At 36.3% G+C, this 21,475-nt stretch overlaps 1 protein-coding gene and 1 pseudogene across 9 annotated transcripts in view; one reads left to right on the top strand and one right to left on the bottom strand.

The window, feature by feature from the left end:
- Positions 1-8,115, bottom strand: part of LOC306875264 (DNA annealing helicase and endonuclease ZRANB3-like) — a 90,102-nt pseudogene extending 81,987 nt beyond the window's left edge. Inside the window, exon 1 of the transcript in view lies at positions 7,964-8,115. The product of the transcript in view is annotated as a DNA annealing helicase and endonuclease ZRANB3-like (transcript). The remainder of the gene's footprint in view (positions 1-7,963) is intronic.
- Positions 8,116-9,052: 937 nt separating this feature from the next.
- Positions 9,053-21,475, top strand: part of LOC306875435 (R3H domain-containing protein 1-like) — a 44,611-nt gene continuing 32,188 nt past the window's right edge. For 4 of the 8 annotated variants that reach the window (XM_079425990.1, XM_079425989.1, XM_079425987.1 and 1 more), the window contains exons 1-2: positions 9,071-9,172; positions 21,159-21,345. The gene's annotated coding sequence lies outside the window, so the exon portion shown is untranslated. Of the gene's footprint in view, positions 9,173-21,158; positions 21,346-21,475 lie in introns of all 8 variants that reach the window. The other 4 variants (XM_079425988.1, XM_079425985.1, XM_079425984.1 and 1 more) reach the window with 3 other exon arrangements.

The following is a 21,475-nucleotide window of genomic DNA, read 5'->3' as shown; positions in this document are numbered from 1 at the left end:
AAACCGTCCACATTAATGAGATTTTCTCTTAAGTCTGTCAAGCCTAATATGAAAAGTAAACAGTAACTAACCACCTTCATTTCCCATGGCAAAAAACATGAAATGAAACATGGCTAGTCATTGGAGATGACACACAGCCATGTGGACGCATGTCACGGTTCATTAGACAGTAGGTGGAGAGTCTCTGTACGGATAAAGTAATTACAGTCGAGGATTGCTTGGGTTATTGGCTGGAGTGGAGATTACATATTTAATTAGAGAGCAATTATGTGGGGCCGTAATCCGCATACTAACTGATTAGTGGGATCAAAGCGATACACAAGGGGAAATTAATCGCTAAATTAGATTCAAAAACAAAAAAACAAAGGACAAACCTCGCGCCCGTTCGGATAAAAGTGATAGCTTTATAGAGGTGACTGATGCAGCGTTTTAGATGCATGTTGGCTTGATGTAGTGACTTCTAAGCTGCTTTTGTTATCAAGAGTATCTAGATCCAACAGAGAACACAGGACACTGAACAGAGACATTGCATTCAAATGACTCTCTGTGGAAAGTGAAATTTAGAGAATGTTATATAATAGTGTTCAAAAGCTTGGGGTTAATAAGATATATTTTTTAAAGAAATTAATAATTTTATAAAAGATTTATTCAATCTTTTTAGGATTCTTTGACAAGTTCAAAAGTATCATGGATTTCGCAAAAAACAGCGCAACTTCTTAAAATTTGTAATAAATGTTTCTTGAGCAGCAAATCGGCATATTATATCATATCTCATTTTATTAATATATTAAAATTTCACCATATTACTGTTATATTTATATGAATAATATATTGATATTATTATTTTATTATTTATTTATTCATTTTTTTTTTTTTTTTGGATCAATTAAATGCAGTCTTGGAAACTTCTTTCAAAATAAATAAAATACATTTCCAAACAAACAATTACAATTTCCAAACAAAATATGCCCCAAAAAAACTTTCATTTTCAAAACTTATGCCTTTAAGTAAACAAAAATACTAAGTGCACTATTAAAATTAGGGCTGTCAACGTTAACGCATGTGATTAATCTAAAAATTTTAACGCATTGATATTTTTTTAACGCAAATTAATCGTTTGATAAGGTTTGACCCCAACTTTTTGCCGTCATCGCAGTGCGGAAGAAATCATTGCCTGTGTCCCAATGTGCACACTATCCATCCTAAATTCTATGTGATATTAGTCATTTTCAATACTATTTAGGGCAGATAGGGTGTATAGTATGCACACTGGGATGCAGGGATTGTGTGATTATGAGGCGTCGGGCTCGACAAAAGTGAAGCGAACGCAGAGAGAGAGAGAGCGAGTGTGTGTGTCTGAGAGAGAGAGAGAGAGAGAGCAACAGTGCATGAGAGATAAGTATACTCATGTGATAAGGGTACAGCGAACCAGTGTTGCCAGGGTCGCGGTTTTCCCGAACAATTGGGCTATTTTGAAAATACAGTCGTGGGAAAAATTTTTGGGCTACTTTTATAATGTACCGCGGCCGCCCAAAGTGTAGCCTATATACATATGTGATCGCAAAAGGAAGTTATTACAAACACTCACTGGTGGTTTAAAGTGAGTTCTGAGTAAAAGTGTACTATTAATCTCATAAATTGCCTTATGTAGCATGATGTTAATGCTAGCTCTAATGCACCTGCAGAACAGGTCCAATTCTTCTTCATAATGCATTTTATCATAATACTTCATGTAAGGTCGCAAGAAAATGTTTTGTTGTATTTATTTAGAAATACTTTTGATAATAGTTGGGTAAATGTGTACTGGGACTGAAGCTTGGTAAACATTTTATTGCCAGTATAAAGGCTGATATGAAAGGTTACGTTTCCTTAAACTAGTTTGTCATGCATTCCTTTATTTCAACACATTTACAGGTAAATTCTAGTATTTTAAATTTGTGATTAATCATAATTAATCACAGTCCAGAACTGTGATTAACGCGATAAAATTTTTTAATCGATTGATAGCACTAATTAAAATGTAAATAAATTTTTATTTTTGTATTACTGAGATACTGTTATGAATTATTTTTTCTATTTTATTGTAAGTTTGTCGTTTCGTTGTGTTTTCGCCATTAGTATTAGTTTTGTTTTATAGTTTTACATAGTATTTTTTATTTCAGTTTTAACTTATTTTAGTACAAAATATATTTAAAAATTGAAAAATGCATATTAATTTGTTTCATAGTTTTATATAGCATTTTTATTTGTTTTAACTTGTTATTTTAGTACAAAATTCGTTAATTTTCTAATATTCGAAAAATATTTCTAAATATTACTAATACAGTATATATTTTTAAGTGTACAAACAAAATAGCATGCAGATCATACTTGATCATCCATTGACTTCCAGTAACAATATCAACCACTTGTCTCCTTTTTTGACATTTTTATACAAAATTGCATTAAAATTAATTAGATAATTAAGAGATAAAAACTGAAAATTAAATTGAGAACATATTAATCATGCAATATAATCACGATATAATATAAGTCATGTCTAACATTATATTATAATGATAATTTTGTTATTGTGGCAAAATGCACAAAAAAATATAAAAAATGTTTGTGCATATCACTTAAATATATATATAAGAAATAATTCAATTGGTCACAAAAATATCTGTCAATCTTTTCTATTCAGTCTGTCAATATTTTATATTGTTCAAAACTGAAAATATGCAAAATGGTACGCGTTGCACAAAAATAAAACTAAAAAACTAAAACATGCAACATTGTCACATTACTTCATTCTGAATGTTTTTTAAAAAAGTTTATTTATTTAGTTTTATGTAAAAATGTCACACTGCAAATGGAAGGCCAAGTTGAGCATGTTGCATCATGGGATACGGCACTCATTTACATGTTTTCAGGTAATCAAACAATCTAATACTGGATGAAGAGAATGAAAGTGAAGACGACAATATGCATTAATTGAAGAGAGTTATCTAACAGCACCTGGCACACTGCGAAACACTACCTGTCTAGTTAAAGAGGACATTAGTGTCGGCTCACTGACTACAGTCAGACTTGATTACAGTCAATAAAAGCTGGTTTATTCTGCTGACAGATGCACCAGGCCGCTTGAAGGAAGAAAAGCCTTAGTACTAATACCCTTACAATTATTAGGGTTTGCTTAACTTAAGGCCGCTCAAACCGAGCACTGACCCTTAGCATCCGTGTCAAGAGGCCAGCAGCAAACACATTATGCCAAATCCATCAGTGTGGAAAGTGTGAAATTGTGTTTGAGTGGTTTCAAGATCTGTTCGTTCAATATCGCATTCGATAAGAGTCGCATTATTTATGGAAGCTTAAAGAAAACAAAAAATCTCCCTTTGTGTGGATGCAAAAATACATACAATTTGTAAAAAAATAAAATAAAAATAAATTAACTTTTTGTTGTTTATAAAATGGCACAATGTAATACTTATCAACTTTGCTCATCAATATAATAAATAGTTATATTGTAAAAATAGTAAATTAATATTCATACATTTTTTAAGCATTAAATTGTTAATTTAATAAAGCATAATTTTGATTATAGAAATACATGAAAACAGACATTTTTGGATGCCTTTAAGTGCATACTTAACAATATAATACATAGGAGTTTTGCTTATCATTTGATAAACATTGTTATAATTTTTTATGCCAAAAAAACAACAACTTTAATTTTCAAAACCTATGCCTTTAGTGAAGTGACATACTGCCAATATGGTGACCCATACTCGGAATTCGTGCTCTGCATTTAACCCATCCAAAGTGCACACACACAGCAGTGAACACACACACACCGTGAACACACACCCGGAGCAGTGGGCAGCCATTTATGCTGCGGCACCCGGGGAGCAGTTGGGGGTTCGGTGCCTTGCTCAAGGGCCTCAGTCGTGGTATTGAGGGTGGAGAGAGCGCTGGACATTCACTCCCCCCCCCCACAATCTCTGTTGGCCCAAGACTCGAACCCACAACCTTTGGATTACGAGTCTGACTCTCTAACCATTAGGCCACAACTTCCCTTTAGTTTTTTAAGAAAACTAAAATTCTAAGTGCACTATTAAATTTAAGTAATAAAAACTGAGATACCGTTATTATGAATTTGTTTTTATTTTTTATATTTCATTGTAAGTTTTAGTAATTTAATTGTGTTTTTGCCATTTGTATTAGTTTTTGTTTTATACAGTCAGGTCCATAAATATTGGGACATCGACACAATTCTAAATTTTTTGGCTCTATACACCACCACAATGGATTTCAAATGAAACGAACAAGATGTGCTTTAACTGCAGACTGTCAGCTTTGATTTGAGGGTATTTACATCCAAATCAGGTGAACGGTGTAGGAATTACAACAGTTTGCATATGTGCCTCCCACTTGTTAAGGGACCAAAAGTAATGGGACAATTGGCTTCTCAGCTGTTCCATGGCCAGGTGTGTGTTATTCCCTCATTATCCCAATTACAATGAGCAGATAAAAGGTCCAGAGTTCATTTCAACTGTGCTATTTGCATTTGGAATCTGTTGCTGTCAACTGTCAAGATGAGATCCAAAGAGCTGTCACTATCAGTGAAACAAGCCATCATTAGGCTGAAAAAACAAAACAAACCCATCAGAGAGATAGCAAAAACATTAGGCGTGGCCAAAACAACTGTTTGGAACATTCTTAAAAAGAAGGAACGCACCGGTGAGCTCAGCAACACCAAACGACCCGGAAGACCACGGAAAACAACTGTGGTGGATGACCGAAGAATTCTTTCCCTGGTGAAGAAAACACCCTTCACAACAGTTGGCCAGATCAAGAACACTCTCCAGGAGGTAGGTGTATGTGTGTCAAAGTCAACAATCAAGAGAAGACTTCACCCGAGTGAATACAGAGGGTTCACCACAAGATGTAAACCATTGGTGAGCCTCAAAAACAGGAAGGCCAGATTAGAGTTTGCCAAACGACATCTAAAAAAGCCTTCACAGTTCTGGAACAACATCCTATGGACAGATGAGACCAAGATCAACTTGTACTAGAGTGATGGGAAGAGAAGAGTATGGAGAAGGAAAGGAACTGCTCATGATCCTAAGCATACCACCTCATCAGTGAAGCATGGTGGTGGTAGTGTCATGGCGTGGGCATGTATGGCTGCCAGTGGAATTGGTTCTCTTGTATTTATTGATGATGTGACTTCTGACAAAAGCAGCAGGATGAATTCTGAAGTGTTTCGAGCAATATTATCTGCTCATATTCAGCCAAATGCTTCAGAACTCACTGGACGGCGCTTCACAGTGCAGATGGACAATGACCCAAAGCATACTGCAAAAGCAACCAAAGAGTTTTTGAAGGGAAAGAAGTGGACTGTTATGCAATGGCCAAGTCAATCACCTGACCTGAATCCGATTGAGCATGCATTTCACTTGCTGAAGACAAAACTGAAGGGAAAATGCCCCAAGAACAAGCAGGAACTGAAGACGGTTGCAGTAGAGGCCTGGCAGAGCATCACCAGGGATGAAACCCAGCGTCTGGTGATGTTTATGCGTTCCAGACTTCAGGCTGTAATTGACTGCAAAGGATTTGCAACCAAGTATTAAAAAGTGAAAGTTTGATTTATGATTATTATTCTATCCCATTACTTTTGGTCCTTTAACAAGTGGGAGGCACATATGCAAACTGTTGTAATTCCTACACCGTTCACCTGATTTGGATGTAAATACCCTCAAATCAAAGCTGACAGTCTGCAGTTAAAGCACATCTTGATAGTTTCATTTGAAATCCATTGTGGTGGTGTATAGAGCCAAAAATGTTAGAATTGTGTCGATGTCCCAATATTTATGGACCTGACTGTAGTTTTACATAGTATTTTTTAAGTTTTAACTTATTTTAGTACAAAATTTGTTAATTTTGAATATTTAAAAATATATTTAAAAACCGAAAAATATTTCTAATGTTTATAAATATTCATAATATATATACATACACACACATATATATATATATATATATATATATATATATATATATATATATGTGTGTATGTATATATATTATGAATATTTATAAACATTAGAAATATTTTTCGGTTTTTAAATATATTTTTAAATATTGAAAAATGTAGTTACTTATATGTGTGTATATATATATATATATATATATATATATATATATATATATATATATATATATATACATATATATACACACACACATAAGTAACTACATTTTGTGGCTTTTGTTTTAATTGGTTATTTTAGTACATTAGTTCAAACTAGAAGAAATGTTGGCTTTTTTATTTAACTTAACATTCATTTTATAAAAAACAACATTTTTTAGGTTTTTTTGTTTTAATGAATTATAATATCCCTGCCAGTAATTGGCTATGTTTTTGTTCTCTCTCCCTTAAATAAAGCTACTGAACCAAAAAATCTGACATCTGTAACTACATCCATCCCATCATCCACTGTGACTCCTTTGGGATTCTGTAATATCCGTCCAGCTGAATGTCTGCCTAATTAAGTGACTGACCCTGTCTGCACCAAACAGAACTGTGTGTGTCCTGCCATCGATCCGGGACCCTCGGAAGCGTGGACGAACTGACCCGTCTGACCCAGAACATTGACTGACAGAACTGTAGTAAATTAGATTCGCACCTGCTTAAATCAGGCTCAGGTAAAGGGATAGAAAGATAGACACACAGATTGGCATATGAAGAGTGAATCGTGTTCAATTCATAGACACAACATGCAATAACTAATGTATTAGTTCATCTTGTCTTTTCAGGTCCTATCATTAATAAATTTGTCAAGGAAGTGTTGAAGTGGATTAAAAATGCATTTATGTATGCATGCATTATTGTGAAGTATTTTGTAGAATACAAACAGTGATTATATTGTAAACTATATATTATTTATTCTGAAATTCTTTGTACATGAAGCCAAACTGATCAAGATCCAATGTCTTTTTAAAATTTATTTGTGTGAACTAGATTTCAGTATTAGTTCCTTAAGATTCATAAAAAATAAAAATGCTGCTAAATTATTGAGATTATTGGTAATTGTAGGAGTTCCCAAAAACATTTTTCAATAATTTTTACTTTTTAAAATATTTATTTAGATTACTCAATTATTTGAAGCATGGAAAAATGTCACAATGTTTATATATGTGTGCATTTCAGGTTTCTTTTATCAGTGTTAACATTTAATTTATTTGATATTTGTATCAAACGTTTAACATGTAGAAAGAAATAAAAATGAAATGACATTTTAAAACAAAAATTTGAAAACTAAATTTATGTTCTACATAGCTTGATCAGTCTTGACACTTGTTATTTTTAAAACAAGTTTAAAATTTTGAAAAAAAAAAAAAAATTAAAATGTTGTTTAAAAACAAAATTTGTTATTAAATAAATTCTGCTTATTTGATCATCTTTACATTTTATGTACTTTAAAACATTTAAAATTAAAAATAAAAGTTTCAAATAAAACAACTTGTTATATAAATTCCATTTATTTGAAGTCATAACATTGCATTTAACTGTTATTTTTGTTATTAAAGGTTTAAAATGCAGAAAAAGTGTAAATTAATATTTTAAAAGAAAAGTTTAAAAGTAGTTTCTTGTTATAAGTTCCACTCAGTATTTTCTTGTTTTGCCTTATTTGTTGTATAATTGATAGTCAGTTAAAAAGAAAATTGTGCAAAAAAAAAAAAATTTTTGAATAGAATTGAGATGTCTCTCACTCTTAACATTTCATTGATATTTGTATTGAAGGTTTAAAATAAAAAATATAAACTTTAAAACAAATGTTTAAAAACAAAATTCATGTTATATCATCTCCACCATGCTTTTGATTTGGCCTCGTTTTTTGTATGTTACACATTTTGGAATAAATAGAAAATTGTAGGGGGGAAAAAATAAAATAAAAATAGAAACTTTAATTAAACTGACCGTCCATCCCTTGATAAGGCAAAAAGGACTCCTTCTCTCTAGAAGGGCATCAGTTTTCCCCGGAGTTTCTGTGAAAGGACTTGAAGTCCATCTTTTCCATGGAGAGACCCCTCATTTGGACCAGATCTGCCTTGACTTCTCATGGTTTTCATACTCTGTATATTAGAAATACATTCAAAAACACTCACAAGTAAATGAGATGCATTGTGGCTTGCGGTTAAATGAGTTATGCATGCATAATATTATAATATGCATGAATTCACACTCACCAAGAGACGATCATTTCTGAAAATCTGCAGCCATGATTTGACATCATAAAATAATGTATGTTATTGACAGTATATTGACGTATAAGAGATTTGATTGCGTACTAACGGGAGGGTTAACACAGACGCTTAATTAAGGGTGTTTGGTATCTTCAGATGTGTTTATTATATAAGTTACGGTCCCTCGGTGTTCTCATATTTATAAAACAGTCAAAAGTGTATTTTTAATCAAATACAGTAATATGCAAGTATTCACCCTTGTGTAGATCTTAGAAATGTAAACAAAACCTAGAGCGGAGAAGAGTTGATACAGAGCACTACTTCCGGTACGTGAGAACTGATCCTCGATTGGTTAATATAGCGTCACGTGACAGAAAAAGCCAAAAGAAAACGTTTATGCTTACAATAAATTAATATTTGCTATTATTAATATTTAGTTTATGAATTTTATAAATGTGTTTACACATATTTTTGCATATGATTTTTTTTAACGAGTAAAGTTCAATTAAATTTAGGCTAATTCCATTTTAAAGTTGCTTTATGTAAGTTTAATGTTTTACTTATTAATTAAATAAAAATCATAAGAATATTGTACTTTTATTCTACAGTAAACAGATTACTTCTTTGTTTTTGTTTTTATTTAAAATCATTTTAAGGATCTTCGAATTCTTGAAAGCCTTTTAAGGAGCAACAACTCTATTTAAATAATTTTTTAAAGCTATTAAAATGAATCGAATTCATTTTAAGTTTAATTATTGAGCCACGCTGCGCCCTCTTTAGGTATAATACTGCTATTTCACCAAAAAAAATTATTTTCCCTTCCAGGTGTTTTGAGTATTTTGTCTTCAATGCCGCTGACAGATCGACAGCATTGACTTCAGCCTTTAGCAGCCATTATTTCTCTTCGTTCCTTCAAATATTTATACGTCTATCTATCCTACAGGTAAGCTTACAGCATATTAACATCCTCAACCCTTAAATATCACGGTTTTTGGTGTAATTCCTGTCAGTTTGAGGGATCTGGAAAGGTTGTGTGTGTGTTTAAACTCATTTAGCTTTACCATGTGTGTTAGCACACCGCAATGTTTTAGTCTTTTTAAATTATTTTAAACCAAACATCAGCCTCGGATGACTGACAACGTGTCTTTTTAGTCTCAAAGTGTGTTTTATAAACAGTCTGTGTGTTTTGCTTATCATATATTTGAAGTAAACGTGATAAATGATCTTGCATATCAGGGCCAAGGAGAGATCAGACACATGAAGAGTAAATAAACATGCACAGATATGGTCATGCTTTCATGTGCTTTATTTATTATTATTTCATCTAGCTGTAGTACTGATGTGTTTTTGTAGCTTTAGGGTTGATTTTGTAGGTTGGTAAAGCTCCAGGCTTCATTCATAAGGGCCTGTGCAGGTGATTAAACCACCAGGAGGGGATGTGTAAAAACAATAAGTGTGTTTTTGTTTTAAAACAAGATTTTTTTTATTTATTTTTTATTAAATATTTTTAATTTAATAAAAAAATATTACACTTAATAAATATAATAAAATTACATACTTTTTATTTATTAAGTGTTATATTTACGTTTGACTGAATTAAATTTCACAATTTAATTATAAAGAAATAAGTAGCACGTTGAATTAAACCATATTAAAGACAGGCTTTTTCCAGTTTTCTATAGCAGATTTCAAACTTATTGTTTCTTTTGAATTAGTTTTACATTATAATGGTTACATAGGGCACAGTATACACACTGGAAAATTGGTGTTTAACTCAGAATATTTTAGTAAATTTCACAATCAGTTGCAAAGAAACTTGAAAGTAACTTTGAAATAAACTTGAAAGTAACTTTGAATTAAACTTGAAATTTTGAAGTATAAAGACTGAAATAGTAATTTTTGTTTTGTACAACCTACTCCAGTAATCTTTGTTTTATTACAACTTTGAATTACTATTTTTTTTTACATTGTGCTTCTATATTTTACACAAACACTGCATTCGTTTTGTAACAAACATGCAACATTATTAACACTCAAAAAAAAAAAAAAAAAAATTTGATGTAGTTCTCTTGTCACGCTGGGAAAGTCAATCATGTTGCTTTGTGCGATACAGTATCAGTTTAGTGTGTTTTGTTGTATACTTCATGTTTTTGCCCAAATTTATCAGATGATCCAGGTATTCAATCATACTCTCTATAAATATATACATACTGTAAACTGCAGGAATAGTCTGGTACAATGGTATTTTAAATGATTCCTAATTTCAAGAATGATGCTTCAATTTTGAACACATTTTCGAAAAAGTAAACTAAACCATATATATTTAAAATATATATATATATATATATATAAAAATAAAGATTTACTAATAAAATGATCGGTATTGGCTGAAAATTTCTAGATTGTTGCGTGCCAACATCACATCTACCATCGTGATGTATTGCAATTTTTTTCTGTATTTCTACATTACTAAATAATTAATTGTGAATATATTCATAGTAATATGTATCTGATTTTAGGCTGCTTTTGATCATTCACATTTCCTAAATTACATTTTTTGATGTCGTACTTGGTGAGAGGCCTACCTCGGCTGCAGTTTTAGGCAAACCATCTAGTGAGTTGCCTATCTAGGCAGCATTTTTTGGTGTCATACAAACCTGGAAAAAGTGAGCTCCTTTCCTAGACTGCATTTATTGCACATCAAACCTAGTGAGTTTTTTTATTTTTTACTTTAAGTTGCTTAAAGGGGTCATGCAATACGATTTCAAGTTTTCCTATGTCTTTGGAGTGTTAAAAGCTGTTTGTGTATATAAGATCCGTAAAGTTGCAAAGACTTAAGTCTCAAACCCAAAGAGATATTCTTTATAAAAGTTAAGACTCGTCCACGCCTTCGTAAAACGCCTCATTCAAACATGCCTCCACAAATCTACGTCACTGTGTTGGAAGATTTGCATAACACCACCCAAATGTTTATGCAAAGAAAGGAGTAACTTTTATTCTCACTGTAGTATTGTTGCAGTCACCGCCATGCCGTGGAGACACTGTGTGTTTCCAAATATGGTAATCAGCGTAACATTTCCGTTACACGCTTGAGGTATTCAGCCAATCACAACGCACTGGGTAGCTGGCCAATTAGAGCTCACTACACATTTCAGAACGATGAGCTTTATAAAAATCGACGCGTTTTCAGAAAGGCGGGCAGAGAGGAGCAACAATAATGTACGTTATGTGGAAAACGTGTTTTTTTTTTTTTTTTTTACCTTAAACCACGTAAACATTACATTACACCAAATACACAAAATAATGTTATTTTTAGCATCGTCATATGACCCCTTTAAGCATTTGGCACATGAATAATTATAAATATTTTTAATAAAATGTGTTCGGTTTTGGGCTGCTTTCTTACATTCACATTGTCTTTTTTTACATCTTAGCTATATCTTTGGCATGAAATTATTAAGTTTAGTCACCAAATGCTTTTTGTTTTTCCAGATTTAGATCAATTACAGTGACAGTTGGTCCACTTTGTGTCCAACTCAAGGTGACGTCAGTGATATCAGCACTAATAATATAATCTGGAACGCTTTCCATTTGCAGTCCATATCTTTAATTATTCAGATTTCCAGCAGCCCAACAATATATTTTTTGTGACCTGTTTCTGGTACGTGAACTTAATTTTTCTTGTAAAGCGCTGACATGATGCATAGTCTTGCACTGGGGTTCTTTTTGACCTTGCGATTGTTCAGCTGTTGTTATTTTATTTATATATATTTTTAAACACTCATGCAGTGTATTGTTAGGCGTCCTGGTTTCCTGTGCCGCCGGCCTGTTTCTGTCACGCCGAATATTAATGTTCATGCGCGAGAGGCGCTGCGGTAAGGAATGATCCACGAGCTCCTGTTCGTACAAGCTCATCTGCATCACCACAGGAGGATTCTCACCTGCGCGTCCCCATCCCCCTTTCACCTGAGCATCACTTCATGAGACAATGAGATGACTTGATTTAATGACTTTTTGCCTAGTAGGTGATTGTGTGCTCTGTTCAACCAATAATTGCCATTTTTGTTTACAAAATGAAACTACTACACTGAAATGGTGTCTGAAGGAGATCAAAATCAATTTGTTACATTTTTCAATGTTACCTGTTCACCATATGTGCCCTGTTCACCCAATACACACAGTGAATCTAGAACATGACCTTCTGTGTTAAGAAGTACAACCAGTACTGTGATATGCAGCTGAACTGCTGTCCAAACTAGGTCAGAGGCATCTGATTATGCTTTTGAGAAAATATTTGCTATTGTCTTGATTATTGCCTGTTCACCTTGTGTGCCCTGATCATCCAATAAGTGCCATGAATGTAAAGCAGGATCCTTAATTGATTTATTATTGTGATTGGTTACATTACCTAATATGTAGAGATTGTTCGAGGGTAGACAGCGGTGGTAACACATCTTTGGATGCTTCTTCTTTAGTCATTTTATTTATATGGTCAGTCTATTTATATGGTGTCTTGCTTTTTTTGGAGAGGATCAAGGGGCATTTACACTGACTGGACACGTTTTTGTGTTTAAGCTAGTCGTTGTGCATCCAAAAGCAACAGAATGCAAGGTATTGAGAGGCTTTTCTTTTTTTTTTTACGTGATACTCCTTTTTAAAAACATGACGCCTTTGCTGTGTGTGTCTCTAAAAAACTTTGAAACACAATGCAACAGCCAAAGATGTCCATCTGATGCGTAGATACACAGAACAAAAATTAAAAATAGCCCACCTCAGGTGCTTGAGCACTTTTTTTCTGTCCAGTACTTGAGTAGTTAAAATGACCGAAATGAGGGATAAATCACCTTATTATGCTTTTGGCCAAAAATTGCTTCTAGTTTTGAATGTTACCTTTTGGCCTTGTTCACACATTAAAATTCTGTAAATTTAGAAATGGGTTTTTGTGTTTAGGAGCATGCAGTGATATGTAGTTGACTTAGTGTCCAAAAGAGGTCATAATCACCTTGGTAAGTTTTAGCCAAATTTTAGTTATCATTTTGAATGTTACCTTTTCACCCTGTGTGCCTTGTTCACCAAAAAGGAGTGAAAATTTAGAGCCAGGCTTTTGTGTTATTAAATGTATGGTGATATACAGTTAAATTGGTGTCCAGAAGAGGTCAACATCACCTGATGCTTTCTGTAAAATATATATAGGTATTATCATAAGTAGAACTGGATTCATTTGCCCTGTGTACACAGTTCACCCAAAAAGTAAATTGAATCGTTCTGCCAATTTTTTATGTGGAGCAGTGAACAGTTTTATGCAATTGAATTGGTGTTTTTAGCAAAATAAGTTATAGTCTTAAATATGACCTTTTACCCTGTTCACCCAAAAAGTACTGTGTATTTAGAGCCAGACTTGTGTGTTAATGAATGTATAGTGATATAAAAGCTTAAACACTTTTTGGCAAAATATTAGTTTGAATGTTACCTTTTCACCTTGTGCGCCCTATTCGCCCAAAAAGTGAGAATTCACAGCTGGACGTTTGTGTTAATGAGTGTACAGTTGAATTGGTGTTCAAATAAGGGGTCAAGATCACCTTGTTATGCTTATGCCGAAATATATGCTGTCATCTAGGATTGTACCCATTTTCCCTGTACAACTTGTTCAACCAAAAAATAGATTAAATCTACAAGCTAGACATTTGTGTAAAGGAATGAACAATAATATGCAGTTAAACTGATGTCCCAAAGAGGTAAAAGTCTTATGCTTTCAGATAAAAATCTGTCATCATCTTGAATGTTACCTGTTCACCCTCTGCTCCCTGTTCACCCAATAAGTACTGTGAATCTACAGCAGGGCCACTTTGTTTTTACAGCAAGATTTGTTATTGCCCTGAGAGCTTCTCTCATCCAGATTTCCACAAAACCCTCATCGGCTCATTTTTCTTGTATGCGTCCGGGTCTCGGAGCTGCCCAGAGGTGTCACCTGGACCAGAGAAATGACCATTGTGACCGGTCACCTTTAAATGTCAACACATTTTCTCATTCTGTTCTTACATGGCTGGAAAAGCCAGCGGACAGCAGACCTTCTCTCTTCCCTATGTATTAACGAGAATAATGACCGGTGTGGTGAATTATGGCGCTGTGGTATTTTGGGGCCCTACACAGTTATTGACCTGTTCTCTCTTTTGGTAATCAGCGTGGAGCTGGACGTTTCTCCCTAATGAGATAATATCCGATGCAAATTACTACTGTGCTACCTCCTGCTGCCTTAGTAATCCATATCTTTTTCATTTATTCTTGCTGTTTTGCATAGGTAACGTTTCTTGGTCAAGCTAGTCCTGAAGTGCGACGTTATCTGCCCCCCACCCCCAACATGCTTATTAAAAGGCATCTGGAAATTTCGCCCCTTATCCCGAGGCTATTCCCACCATGCTTGCGGACACCACCGGGGGAAAGCAGAATAAACGCGGCTGTCATGTTTCCTCCTCAGGCGAACGGCATCTTGGGCTACAATTAGCCAGCAGTGCCAGCCCCCCCCCAGTCTTTTGTTATGCAAATGAGACGCATGTAATGCACCGTTTAGCTGGAATTTTTGCAGATTTTCTCTTTCACTGAAAGGAGCTGCTTGGTGAATGGGGAGTTTTACTTTAATTTGACTGGCTTTGTGCAACTGTCAGTTTCGACCTTTTTCCTTTCTCTACAGTGAAAACAGTGGTAGTTGTCAGCGCAGTCAGTCACGGTCACGTCAAGATGACGATTGTTTGTTAATCTGTAGTTTTGTCTGGGTATATTGTTTAGTCTGGAAGCATGTTTGCTTTGAATTGTCTAGTTAGACTACGGTTTTGAGCATCGTGCCTACCTACCTTGATGACATTTTGGAAATCGAACATATTGGGCTTACTACCTAGACAGCGTTTTGGAGCATCACACAGGAAAGCTGACTACTTAGGTAGCTGTTTTGGGGAATCAAATCTTGTGAATTGCCTACCTATACTGCTTTTTACAACGTCATACTTTGTAGGCTGCCTATCTAGACAGCATTTCTGACCATCAAACCTAGTGAGCCACCTACATGTACTTTCTTGGCATTTTACTTATTTAGCTCCTTTTCTAGACAGCATTTTTGGGCATCAAACCTAATGAACTCCCCATCTCGACAGCATTTTTGGTCTTATACTTAGTGAGCTGATTAAGTAGACTGGAATTTGGGCATTATACAATAAACAGTGTTTCTTGGCATTTTATTTACTTGGCCACCTATCTAGACAGCATTTTTTGAGCATCAAATCTAGTGAGCCACCTACATAACCGGTGTTTCTTGGCATTTTACCTTCTTAGCTCCATTTCTAGAACACATTTTTTTTGTCATTTTACCTACTTACCACCCTATCTAAAATTTTCTGAGCATCAAACCTGGTGAGCTGCCTACATAAACAGCATTTCTGGGCATTTATCTCTCTATCTAGACAGCATTTTGGAGCATCAAACCTAGTGAGCTGCTTAACTAGACAGCATTTTTGGACATAAAACCTAGTGAGCCATCTATCTAGAGTGTTTCTGGCCATTTTGTCTAGTTAGTTCCCTATCTAGACAGCATTTCTGGGCATCAAACTTAGTGAGCCACCTGCATAAATGGTGGTTCTTAGCATTTTACTTACTTAGCTCCCTATCTAGACAGCATTTTTGGTGTTATATTTAGCAAGCTGCTTATGTAGACACAAATTTGGGCGTTAACAATAAACAGTGTTGCTTGACATTTTACCTACTTAGTTCCTTTTCTAGACAGCGTTTTTGGGCATTTTACTTGCTGCCCTATCTTGACAGCAACTATGAGCTGCCTATGTCCAAAAGCACATTTGGTTTGCTGTGGTTTTGTTCATATTCAAAGCCACTTTTTGGTCCGTCATTTGTTTTTTGGCTATATTTCGCTAGTAATGCGCAAACCGTTTTCCGTGACCCACTTTTCCCGATGACCTCACCTGCCTGCGTCGGTCAGCAACGGCAAAGACGTTCGCTCTCTAAACCTGGGCGTCTACCTTACCTCCCTCCAATTAACTTAAGGCATTTTTTGTTTGCGAAAATGTGCTCAGAAATTGAGAGGTTTTTTTTAAGGCACAAAGGGACATCACTTTAAGCAGGGCGTGTGTGCGACTGCGGCACTGGGTTCGACTGGTAGCTTATGTGCAACCGAATAAGGTGGATTTGCAGTGCTGGCATGCTCCTACCCTGACAGACTGTCCCACAGTGGCACTTCGCCACAGTTGGTCGTGTGTGTGTGTGTGTCTCTTTGCCGTCTGCCTCTCTCTACGGTCCACAGGGGCCCATCTGATTGGCTCTCGAGGGTGGAGCCCTGCTTAGCGCTGACATACTGCACCCAGCCCTCGGGGCACTCTGATTGGCCAAGGGAGGGATGACATCACAAAGGCCAGCTGTTGATTTGGCGGAGAGTGTGTGTGCATGAGAGAGAGAGAGAGGAGAATCAGGAAGAATTGCGGCAGCGATGGCTTTGGGCAGGTACGCGAACGCTCCGCGCTCAGACGGAGGAGAGCAGAGCTGCACTGAGCGCGCTCCGTTTGATGGCACTCGGGCTGCTATGGAAACTATTGATGTGAGCCGAGCAGTGGATCATGAACACCAGGCAGGTGTGTGTGCGTGGAGTCTTGGTCGTGTTGATTTGTATGCTGACGTTTTTTCTTGCTCGTTTAAATTGCAGCGAACGTGAACCAAAAAAAAAGTAAAGTAGTTAACTTTAGTTGTATATTCGTAAATGTAAACTTTGTACTTTTTTTTTTTTTTTCAATTTTTTTTTCAATGAAGATTTGTCTTTATAAATATATTCCAAATTATACGCGAAAGCGTACATGATAAAAAGAATCTAAATTAATTTTACTGCTAATTTATTCAATGCAAATGTTAAATTCATTGTGAATAAATTTGCGTGTCAGCAAATTACACTCCATGTCTGTCTGTGTGTGTGTGTGTGTGTGTGTGTGCGCGTGTGCTCACACTTTGTAATGAAATTCTCGTAATTGCTCTATTTTATAATTTAAAAAAGCGCCCAAGGCGGCTATCAGTGGAAAGCTGGGTGTTTGTGTCAGTGTAAATTACAGCCGAAGGCAGCCTGGCTAATATCGTTAATGTGGCGAATCGTGTAAATGAACTGATGAGGAGAGGAGAGGAGAAGAATAGCTCGACTGTGACAGCGGCCACACACTGAGAACACGGATTGTGACGGGAGGGGGGAAAAAGGAGGGAAAACCATTAGCGACGCTTTTATCCAGAAATATGGGCCATTTGCATATTAGTCTAAAACAGGGGTGAAGTGATATACGTGTAGCCTGGAGCCCGGCACAGTGATGCGCTTCTTTTGTCAGGAGGGTAAGTGCTCGTTGCTTCCTGAAATATGGTGATTAATAATTGATAATGAGAAATTACGGATGGGTTTTTTGTCTTGGGCAACACGCTTAGAGCAGGGTGATGAATGTTGCGTACATTTTTGTGAAAAGGTCAAAGTTGTTTGTCTTTTTTCTTTTACTTTGCATGTATTGTCTGTTTTTTTTGTCTTTTGATTGTTTTAGTGGTTTGTTTGCGACGTAACAAAATGAAGAGAGAAAAAAAAAGGAAAACAATAAAACAAAAGCGATATTTGTTTGTGGGCTGATGTTTTCATTATGTCTGTATGTCCGTCCCAGAATTACTGATTTCTGGATCTCAAAACCCAGTAAACTACCTTGACAGCATTTTTGGGCATTGCACCTAGCGAGCCTTCTACTTAGACAGCATTTTTTTTTTCAGCTCGTGCCTACCGTGCTGCCTATCTAGACTGCATTTTTTGGCATCAAAAGCATGTTAAATGTTTACCTAGACAGCATTTGTGTGCATTGTAATTAGTGCACTTCCTTCCTAGACCGCATTTCTGGGCATTATACCATTTGAGCTGCCTAAGTAGCAGTTTTGGGCATCATTTTCGCCTTCTAAATGCATAAATGTAAATGTTAAAGCTTGTTATACGCCCACTGAGACAACATTCACGGCCATCAAATCTAGTGAGCTGGTTTCTTATATGCATTATACCTATTAAGCTGCCTACCTAGACTGCATTTCAGACATCAAAAGCTTATTAACTGTTTGCCCAGACAGCAATCATCATTATACGTGGTGCGTTACCTTCCTAGACAGCATTTTTGGGCATAACACCTTGTGAACTGTCTTTCTAGATGCATTTAGGACATTATACTGTTTGAGCTGCCTAAGCAGCAGTTTTGGGCATAATTTTCATCTGCTTAATGCATACATTTAAATGTAAAAACTTGTTATACGCCTACCCAGACAGCGTTTTTTGGCCATCATATGAAGCGAACTGATTTCCTAGCTGCATTTTAGCGCAATATATCTATTGAACCGCCTATCTAGACTGCATTTTCTTGCAGCAAAATCATATTAACTGTCTGCCTAGGCAACAATTGCATGCATCATATTTAGTGCGCTACCTTCCTAGACAACATTCTTGGGCATTGTTCCAAATGAGCTTCCTACCTACACCGCATGTTTTGGCATCAAACCTAGTAAGTGTTATACATAATCTAGTGAGCTGCCTACCTAGATAGCTTTGCTGAAGACTCCCTAAACAGCATCGTACTTTGTGTGCAACCTATCTAGACAGCAAATTTGGGCGTCTTACAAATACTAGGTAGCATTTGGGGGTGTTAGACCCCGAAAGCTAGTTAGCTGTCTTTATAGACAGCGTTGTCAACCTAGTGAGCAGTCTAACACGACAAGATTTTTGGGCATCATGGCTTAGAAATTATGTAAGGTCTCTATCTAGTCCGCAGTATTGAGTATTTTACCTTATTAGAGGAATATCTTGATGTTCTGGAGGGGGGCTTCGTATTTAGTATGCTGCCTTTTATGAGCATTTTTTAAAATCTTTATCTACCCAGAAATCGTAATCGCTTTTAATCATCATACTTAGTGTTTTTTGGACATCATAACAAGCATACTGCCTACCAAGGCATAATTTTTGGGCGTTATACATTATTTGGACATTTATTCAAATAGAAATGCTTGAAAATGCAGTGTAGTTTTCGAGACCCAGCCAGAGTATTTGTGTGTTTCTGCAGTGGTTGGTTTTCTTGTTTTTTTTTTTTTGTTTTTTTTTATATCCTCATGCATCAAACTCGGACATCTGTACTGTCAAGTTTGTGAAAATATACAGCCGTCGAGGTCCACGGGGAGTCTTTTCTCTCTAGTGATGCTCGGAAGAACTTATTGAATATGGAGCGAAAACTGTTGTGCGAGCAGAAGGGGAGGGTAGTTGCGGTGGAGGGCGCATTTTGAAATGCAGATTTGGATTTTCACTTCACCTCGACATAAACGGAGAAAAAGATATGGCAGCGTCGAGATTAGCCTGCAGCAAGAGAGATGCTTGGATATTTATGAACAGCGCTCGTGTAATTCCTGCCCAACTGTAGGCGTTTCGGTCCATGTGTGGGTGGAAAAGCGCTCTCATAAGTCATAATTGAGATTGTCACTTGGTGCGCAATTGTGTGCCACTCATCGTCCCTGCGACCCGGAATGGCTCATGAGCCCAAAGGAGATGAAGAGAGGCATGCTTCCTGCGGTGACATGGGATAACACCAATGACCCGTGCGCAAACACTCATGGAAAATCATGGCACGGTCTCGGATCATTCTGATGGACCGTCTAGCTGTTTGGATGACAGCTTGTGTGCGTGTGTGTGGTCGTACCCACCTGTTCTTGTCATTGCCGCCACCTGCGTTACTGTCACATTGCGCGCGATGCTAATCCCTTGAATTTTGATCCGTGTGTGTGTGTTACTATTCGTCTCCTCTGGTGGTTTTAGTAACACAAATCTCTAGCCGGACTCTGATTGGATGGTGTATTCGGACCCAGTTGGCGTACTTTGCAGGATTACAGAGTTGGGTTAGGCCCGTTTGACCTCGAGATACAGGGTGGGTCTTGATTTGGCATGGGTTTCTTGATTGGCGCTGGCAGGATGGGTGAGGGGAAGGGGGTTGTTGGATCATTGATACCCAGGTGAAGACTGGCCCATATGTTCAGGTCATTCGGACACAAGCTTGAATGGATGAATCCTAGCAGCATTACTTTAGCATGATAGGAAGGTTATGAAACAACATTATTTTCAAGTACTTTTAATGAATTGGATCAGTAGCATTGGTAATTTGCTGCTGTATTGATTTATCATTACCTGAAACAATTGAAAACATTATAAATAAATCAAAAAAAATTATATGAAAAATAGAAATGTTGCCAATTAACTGGAAATGTAAATTGTAAAAATTAAATTAAACCTAAATAAAATAAATAAATAATGCAAATAGCAAAGGCGCATAAAATTACAAAAAATTAAACTAAAATGAAAGTACTCATTATTTTTAATGCATTTTACGTAACTAAGTCAGTAGGATTGGTAATTCGATTTTATGTATTTATTTGAAAACAGTTTCTTTACGCAGTTATTGTACGCAGTAGGAAGGTTAAAGATGCAACATCAGCTAGACCTAATTAATATGCATAAGCTAAACCTTGTCGTACTGAACTATTGTATTCTAATCAATAAAATTTTTTTTATAAATTAAGGGTGGAGTCATATTATCGGCTTTGTATTCATTATAGCTCACTGAAATGCTTAAAATGCGTCAAAGGTTCCGCGATAAACATGACTTCCTCTCCGTGTATTTTAATGTTCCTGTATCTCTGCGGCACAGTCTGTTCTCCATATTCATGTCACCACCCTGACACTTTTTCAAAAGCGCTGCAGTGCTTCTGCTCCCAAAAGACCTTCCAGACTTTCCGTCAAACGAGTTCAGTTCTCCCTCACGGATGCTACTGTATCCATGCGTCCCTGACCTCTTGACCTCGCGGTGTTTGACCCCTGACCTCTGTCCTTGTGTGTGTGACAGGTGTCCGAGGGTGATGCGGAGCGTGTGCGTGAGCCGTGGCTTGGCGACCCGACCCGAGCGCTGGTGACGGGGGTCATGGGACTGCTGCTGCCCCCTGTCCGTCTCTCAGTCCACCCCGCTGCCTCCAGAGGCCCCAGGGTCCTACGCTCCCTAAGGCTCCAGCCCAGTCCTGAAAACAGCACAGCCGGTAAACACAGTCTCTTTGGTACTTATGCCATTTTATAAATACGAATACCTTTTGGTTTTATCACGAAATAACAATTTTATTAGTTCCCTATTAATGCCTTTTGCAGATCTACCTTTCAATAGTTATGTAC

This window comes from Barbus barbus (assembly GCF_936440315.1).
Source record: "Barbus barbus genome assembly, chromosome: 9".
NCBI lineage: Eukaryota > Metazoa > Chordata > Actinopteri > Cypriniformes > Cyprinidae > Barbus > Barbus barbus.
This window is presented reverse-complemented; position numbering and strand designations above follow the sequence as displayed.